Source organism: Rhyacophila brunnea, unplaced genomic scaffold (assembly GCF_057557595.1).
Source record: "Rhyacophila brunnea isolate RB1 unplaced genomic scaffold, BYU_Rbru_1.0 scaffold_13, whole genome shotgun sequence".
NCBI lineage: Eukaryota > Metazoa > Arthropoda > Insecta > Trichoptera > Rhyacophilidae > Rhyacophila > Rhyacophila brunnea.
Genome location: NW_028232785.1, coordinates 23,675,870 through 23,684,437, shown reverse-complemented (window position 1 = coordinate 23,684,437; position 8,568 = coordinate 23,675,870).

Genomic DNA, 8,568 nt, shown 5'->3' with positions numbered 1-8,568 from the left:
ATTCTCATACCTAAAAAATATACATAAAATAATTCATAAAAATCGGTTGAGCCATTTCGGAGGAGTTCGACCACAAACATCGTGACACGAGATTTTTATATATATAGAGATTTAATAAATTAAGACAAGACATGTGTTTGTTACCTTCAGAGCGTTGCTGTAAAAAGGGTATAAATCCAAAGTGTGGAGAAATATAATAGAATACACTTAAACACGACTAAAATAATAATATGTTTTTTTTTCAATATTTACATACATTAAAATGTCAAATGGCGATGGGATGGACAAATGCTGTGGTACCTAAGGAGCACTAAACGCCAACAGGGACGCATTAAAACCAGCTGGATAGACGACTTTATAAAGTTCGGTGGATATGAAGGACTAGGGACTAAGACGAGTGGAGGGAGTTAAGGGAGGCTTTTATTTAGCATTAGATCGACCCCAGATGATTATGATATTAAATTGTGTCACGAAAACGAATTGCGCATTAGTAATATTTGAGTAGGTTGTATGGTTCTTGCAATTTTATGGCCTAACCGTAAATCCACTGAGTAATAACTTACATAAGTCATAAAACAAATCATGCTTCAAAGTAATGTTCTTATGGTAACCGGCTTTTGCATTTCTATCTTATTACTAATCTGTTCTGTGGGCGCAACTTAGGCCATCCTCTCACGCAGAAACTAAAATCCGACAAACTTGTTGCTGATGGAACTTATAAACTGGCCCAGTGACTGATGCTTCGCACACGGGGCTACTGAAACCCAATAATCTCATAACCTCAAACTGTCAAACCCATTGTCTTTCCTTCTTCATTCTAAGATTTTTCTGTAATTAATTTCTTTATATATAGGAATATTTCTCAACATCTGCCATACATTTTAAATTAAAAATCGGTTCGCCCATCTTTAACTTTTGACGTCTTGGCTAGATATTTCTTGTTCAGTGGCCACTTTTGGTAAGAAAATATAATTTTTCACCGAATCGACTGATATTAATACCACTGTTTAATGAGTGACTGGCAACTGAGAGACTGGGAGACTAGCATTTCGCGTCTCCTCGGTTTCAGTTGCGAAGAATTTGAAACTGAGAGATTCCAGTCTTGCCGTCAGCGAGCTGCCATTGAAATACAATAGCTAGATACAGAAGTTTTAGTCTCGTCTTTTTTGAGTATTCACGTCAGAGGATGGTCTTCCTGTTGATTTTCTTACAGCTAGAAGGAATATCTCAATTTAATTAAATATTTAATCTTTTTTTTTTCAGTTATTTTTTTGTTTTGTTTCAGTTTAGCGGATTGACTGCAGAGCTTCCACCCAACGTCCATCTGCTAACTCTTGAGCCATGGCGCGACGAAACAGTTCTCATAAGGCTGGAGCACTTTATCCAAAAGTCAGACGATCCGGAAGTACTCTCAAAGAGCGTCAAAGTAAACCTCGGCTGGATATTCTCAGACATCAAGATCCACTCAATCAGAGAGACAACCCTCGGAGGAAACCAGTACTTGGAAGACTGAAAAAGATTTGACTGGAACGCCAAGACAGAAGAAGTAACCAAAGAAACAACCGAATTGCCGCCATTAGATGAAGTTACGTACAAACGTATGTAAGAGCTGGCTAGTATCTACGATCCATATGGCAAGAACCATGTCATGGAGTTATTGGATTAACGTATGCGTACACCAATTATAAAATCACGTTTTTCAAGATCTCATTATATGGATGACATTAAACTGCATGCCAAAGCCCATCATCATCATCATCGTGATCGCAAAATGCATGATACTCTTAGAGACAAAGCCTTGGAAATAACTCTTGAGCCGATGCAGATCAGGACGTTCATCGTCAAGGCGACGTTCTTGGATTAAGAGATTAATATTTTAGCATCATCACAGTTATTCTCGATTTACTGCTGGACTTTCAGGCTTATCCTTGTTGATTCCACTCTTTTAACTAGATTTTCTCAACGCGTTTCATGGTAAATTGTACTCAATTATCAGGCACCATTAGCGAGTGATGCAAGACTAGTCAATACGAAGACCTGAACCAACCCAAAGACATGAACATTTTCAGTGATGCACCGTGTATTTTGCTTTTAAAATTATATTATTAATGTAGGGGAGACCGAGGTGAGTTGATACAACGACGATGTCTCAAAATGTATAAATAAGTGGTTAACTTTCAAAACTGGACATGTCCCATTTATTATGCTAAAAATGAGTTATTATCGGAATATCATTCTATAAACTCATACACACTTTGTTGACTTTCAAAAATATCCACAAAACACCAATTTCATATTGAAAAGAAGTTTCAAAAAGTAGGTTGACATTCAAACAGGGACACGTCCAACGTTGTTGACATTTGAAATGAAACATGTCACTTTCAGCTAATAGCGGGACTGTATTTAGTCACGTGACCAAGTATGTTGTCATACAATCTGACAGTTTGGATTTTATCACGTGCATGTTTTCGCTATGTTTTTATTTGAAAAGTTCATTTATCTCTGAGAAGTGAATAGTGGACATGTCCAGTTTTGAAAAAAAACCACTGAAATGTTATTATGTATAGCAATATTGCAGTTGGTACTCTTTCAACAAATGCACCGACCTGTATGTACAATATTATACCAAGGCTGTGTGTCAAACCTTTGTGTTATAACTTCTGTGCTGCAAAATCAACCAAAAGTACATTTTCGGCCACTTTTTAATGAATTTATTTATTTTTCTATAACGTATTTGGTAATATGAGTTTAATATTTTTTTACGTGCTGTTTCAACTTACGTACCTCGGTACAAGAAGGGTTGAAATAGTTGAAATGCTTCCTTTAAAATAGGTTTTTCACCAATAATTAGTAATTACTTGCTATTGTACTGATTTTAGGTAAATGCAAGTAGAGGATGAAATGAGAGCAAAATGACGTCCCTAGACAAAATGTCGCCCCTAGGCAACGTCAAAATGCCACCTCATTTATACAGTATTTAATGACGTCAATATCTAATAAATACATTACTAACAAAATATTTACCACAAAATTGAATTTAAATGTCATCTCTACTTCAATCGACAATAATGCGAGTCCACGGTTCCAGATGCATTTAAAAATACACCTGACAACTTTCAAATCTCGTGAATAACTGACCAAAATATTTGGATAAATTAATTAGGTACCTACCTATAATTCAAATATAATTCGCAATCTGCACGTGTCATCAATTGTCATCAAGGAGTGATGTTTGAAGAGAACGGAAGGAAAATAGACAGCGAACCCGATGAAAAAAATGCAGTTCTGTTAAACCGTTTTTTGTTTCCAACCAGTGAGCTGAATTGTTAAATGGAAAGATATTTCCGTTATTATTAAGTTTAGGTACCTATTCCCAGTGGCGCACCCAGGGGGGGAGGGCAAGGAGCCATGGCACCCCCCAAAACTGAAAATTATCAGAATGATTTTAAACATTGAAATTGAAAGCCAATAAACTGTACCTTTGGGCTTGGACAAATAAAAACACGGCAAAAAAATGATTTGTAATAATTCTCCAGCACCCTTTTTAGAAAAAAATCTTAGATTTTGATTACTAACACAAAAATTTCGAAACACTATTGTTTTTTTAGAAACCCAATCCCTAATGGAACTGTCGAAAAATTCTCGGTGTCCTCCCGAATTCCGGAGTGGTGTAGGTCATGGTTTGGGAGGGCTGACAGGGCTCTAGCCTGGGGGCCTGGACTGTGGGGGGCCCGGCGTGTCAGGTTGACCAGATAAGTGAGATAAACACGCATCATAAATTAGCTTTAATAGTAAAAAAAGTCGCCTGCGGCGCTATTATACTGCCATGAACATTTTCAATTACTTATATAATTTTCCAATATATTTTTTGATTATAGTAAGTATGTGAAGTAGAGGTATTAAAATCGCCAATAATTCACTGTATAAATACCCTTAATTTGAACTGAAACACAATTTGAAAAACGTTAATGTAGTGTTTCACACTGCCTTTAATATTAGCGGTAGGTAGGGGGGCCGCCAAATATTCTAGCCTGAGGGCCCGTTTCAGGATGTGGGGACCATGGTGTAGGTACACCGAGTGCAATAGACCGATAAACGAGAAATTAGGCTGTGAAGAAGAAAAAGAGCATATAGGACTAATTTACATTCTCCTCCTTGGACCCCTCCCAATATTAAATCCTGGTTGCGCCACTGCCTATTCCTATATATTATATTTATTGATTCTCCTCGATTTGCCAACCATCGAGTAACTGCCGCCCCCAAGCGACGCTCAATCTGCCTACCCTACGAGACGTCACTGAATGAGAGTCATAACTCACATATTGTAACTGTTGTGTCAAATATACCAAGTGATTCTAAAGGCATTAATCTATCAAAGAAAAAAACAGTTGGCTATCAAAAGTCACTTTGAAGCTTAAACCGTGTGAAAATTGTTGACAAAGTTGACTGTTGGTACCTATCTGTTCTGTCATCAAGGCCAAACCTTACCTAACCTAACCAAATCAAATCAATCAGGGAGCTCTATTTTTCATAGTGTGCTCTGTGTGTCTGCAGCCTTAGGAGTATTATACATATTTAAAAAAAATGTAAATCTATTCACTCACTCATTAATATTCAAGGCAGTTTAATACTTTACTTACTTTACTTTACTTACTTTAATTACTATAAAAAAAACAGTGCAACGGTGGTTTTCTGCAATTATCTCAAAACTTGATTTTTGGAATATGACTCTAGGCAACTCAAATATGCTGTCCAAAAAGTACATTTCCATAAGAAGTTATGACCAAAAATGTAAAAATTGTTTCAACCCACCTCGGTCTCCTCTACATATGCATTTTTATTTAACTTGTCTGATTAAAACCAGTTTTTTTTTTAAATTTAAATCTCATATTGTGAACGTCATGATTTCTGATTTGTCCACAATGCTTTTTTTTAATAAATAAATAAATTAATATCACCATTTTAAATCTAAATCTATCACAAGGTGAACTTCAAGATCCCAAAACAAACAAAAGTTGAACAACTCTGCACTAAACAGAACTCATTGCCATAATATCTTAAAAAGTGATAATATAAAGAAAATTCCCATTGTATTAAGTATGGATAATCAAGCTTATTTCCTATGGTCAATTTGTTTTTCCCTGTTGTCTGGTTTTTGGCAACACGTTCTAAGAATATATTGGAAATTTCAATAAAATTATTCATAATCAGTGTGTAATCACTATGACGGTCAAAACTACGTTACTTTTTGTAATATACTAAGCAGACTCGCACATAGACACCAGCAACTACATTCGTCAATTGTCTCCAAGCAATTTAATTGATATTCACTCCGAGAACAATGGCAACCTACGCCGGAAGATATACCTACGCTTTTATCAGTTTGACTGTGTTTGGGAAAAAAGGCGTAACCCTCGATTTTTCTAAAAGTGCTTTTATTAGATATTAACAATGTATACAACTAAATACACGTTCTGTAAAAAGGAAGTAAGCCACAAATGCCAAATTATTATCTAAATTCAAGTTTTAATTGAGCTTTAAGCATTTACCCTCAATTTTAATAATTTTCTGTAATAATATCTTTAATTATTATTAGACCGAAAAGATATTGCTCCAAATCATCAATCATCTTGCACCCAATGTCTGTGACTAGTTTTTTTTTTAAATATTTAACCAAAATCATTCATCATTAAATCATTAAACACAGTCGATTTGATAAACGATGACACATACAGCGGCGGGCGTAGGGACCTCGAGGCATGAGATATTTACTGGTTTTGAGCCCCCCTACGATAAAAAATAAAGTGCCCGGCAAAGATCGTGGCCTTTAGCATTTTTTTTGTATTTTTAAGTAAATCCACTTGAGTTGTCTGCACTCGAATCATATTATTATGAAGCACTTATCGCGACCCCATATTTGGTGGCCAAGTAACATGTGACCCTTTTCCATATTGTATAAATAGCCGTTATTATCATAATCAAGAAACACTAAACTAATAAAGTATAAAATTAAATTATACACGTAAATAATTATATCAAACATCATATTATTTCATCAAATTGCATCTCACAACCACATATTTCAAAATACAAATAATACCCAAGTAAAGACTGTTACTATTAGAGGAAATTTATGGTATATAGGTATAATATATATCTCACTTAAATGGTCGATCTACCACGCCGCACCCCAAAGCTAGAGCCTTGTCAGCTACCCTCCTTGAGGAGACCAAGCCCTGGGTAATAGCCTCTTTAGCCGTATGATAAATGCGACCCTGCATAAAGGCATCCGTTTGCATTATGGAGTTGTTGAGTATTGATATATAATATTAAAAAATTGTATCGTATAACCGCATAACTTTAAATAAAAACATTATCGAAAGAAATAGCGCGGCGACTTTTTTTTGCTATTAAAGCAAATTTGTGATGTGTGTATATCTCACTTATCTGGTCGACTCGCCACGTAGGGCCCCCAGACTAGAGCCTTGTCAGCCCTACCCCCCCCCTTTGGGGGAGTCATGATTAGGAGACTAGGAGACGTAATATAAAAGTATGCGATGGGCGGATGATCTGGCAAAGGAAGCTGGCCATTTAGGGGTACCATATCAGTGTACCAGAAAACCTGGACTGGAATGAGGCTATAAAGAAAATGGGCCAAAGTATGTGGATAGATTTTCACCATAGGGCATCATTAGAAAAGGAGAAATGGAGTTAGTATATTCTACCATCACCACGAGAGGTGCCCTGGTTTGTAGAGTCTTCTTTGACGAGGAATGAGCTTAAGTTAATATTGAATAGGGCACACCATGGGCAAAAGATTTGATGTCCTCATGGGAAGAAGCGAATCGTAACTCTGCGATGAATGTCATGTTTTAGAGAACATTGTACGTATAGCACTACAATGTCCTAAATATGAACTTCACAGAGTACAGCTGCGAATTGCGGATATCTATGAGAATGTCGACGAATTGGAGGGTGTCCTGGCGGTGGGTAAGACGGAAGAGTTAGGCAAAATTGTAAAGTTATCAGAATAGGAGTGAGGACCTGATCGACGGACCCCCTTCTAGAAGAGAAGAGGCGATATGACAGCGAGTCGCAGTCAAAGCCTCGGTAAAATCACAAAAAAAGAGTATGCGATGTGATAGAGGTCGTCAATCAGATTGAATGGCAATCGACTGGCATGTCGCTCGGCGAATGTACAATCGTTGGACAAATGCAGTCATGCAGTGGTACTCAAAGAGCACTAAACCCGCTTGATCGACGAATTCATATAGTTTAGTGCAGGGGAGGGCAAACTGCGGGCCGCATGTGGCCCGCCGGGTATTTTTTTGCGGCCCGCCATCATTAATTGTACTTCTGATTACGAATAACTTTTTTTATATATTTTTTTTAAATATTGACAATAGATTAAAATTTAAAAAATTTGTTGTTTCGTTATTGTATTATCTCAGTATGTCTTCCTTGCGTCTCGTCTCACACTATGTAACCACTATTTTGTATGTTAAACATCGAGACACATTTAAATACTTTTAACTCTGCGTTGCAAGGAAAAAAAATATATGCCCACGATATGGTGAAGAGTTTGAATGGATTTCAATTAAAACTCAAGTTGTTCCTTCGACAAATATCGAATAAGAACGTGGACCACTTTCCAACTTTGAAGTTGCTGAATATACCAGAATATAAATTTGATGAATATGGTAAAATTATTAAAGCTCTGAATGACGATTTTTTACAAAGATTTGGTGACTTCCGAAAAACTGAGACAAGTTTAGCAACAGTACGCGATCCATTTTCAATAGATATTGATAGTGTACTGACAGAGCTACAACTTGAGATTATTGGTCTGCAGTGTGACACTGATTTAAGAGAATTGCATCGTCGTGAAGATATACCCAAATTTTACAATGCCCTTAATTCAGACAAATTCGAACAACTTAAAGATTATGCAAGAAAAATGTTCGTTGTTTTTGGATCAACCTAGTATATATATGTGAACAAACATTTTCGATCATGATCCTCAATAAAAATTCTTTACGATCAAATATCTCCGATGCCCATTTACAAGCAGTTTTTAAAATATCAACCACAAAATTAACACCTGAATTTGAAAAAACGTACAACACTTTCATTCTTCTCATTAATTTTTTTTGTAATGTTTATTTTTCGTGATAATAAATAGTGTATATCTAAAAATGGTATTTTACTTGCGGCCCGCCGCTCATTTTGAATTCTTGAATTTGGCCCTCCATCCAAAAAGTTTGCCCGCCCCTGGTTTAGTGGGTCTACGTGGCAGCGACTAACTAAAGACCGAGAAGAGTGAATGCAGCTAGGGGGGGTATTCGTCCAACAGTGAATTGACCCCGGTGATGACGATCAGTGGCGAGTTTCTTCGACGCAAATGCCGCAACCGATTTCACAGAAAATTTAAAAGAGAAGTCAAAATAGTTCAAATCAGTCATAAAGTTGACAATTTCACAAGTTCGCAGTGCATAAATAATTAATAACGTCAGAAATGGCGGCTTATGAATGATATTATAACCGACTTGATAACTTTATTTTACTAAC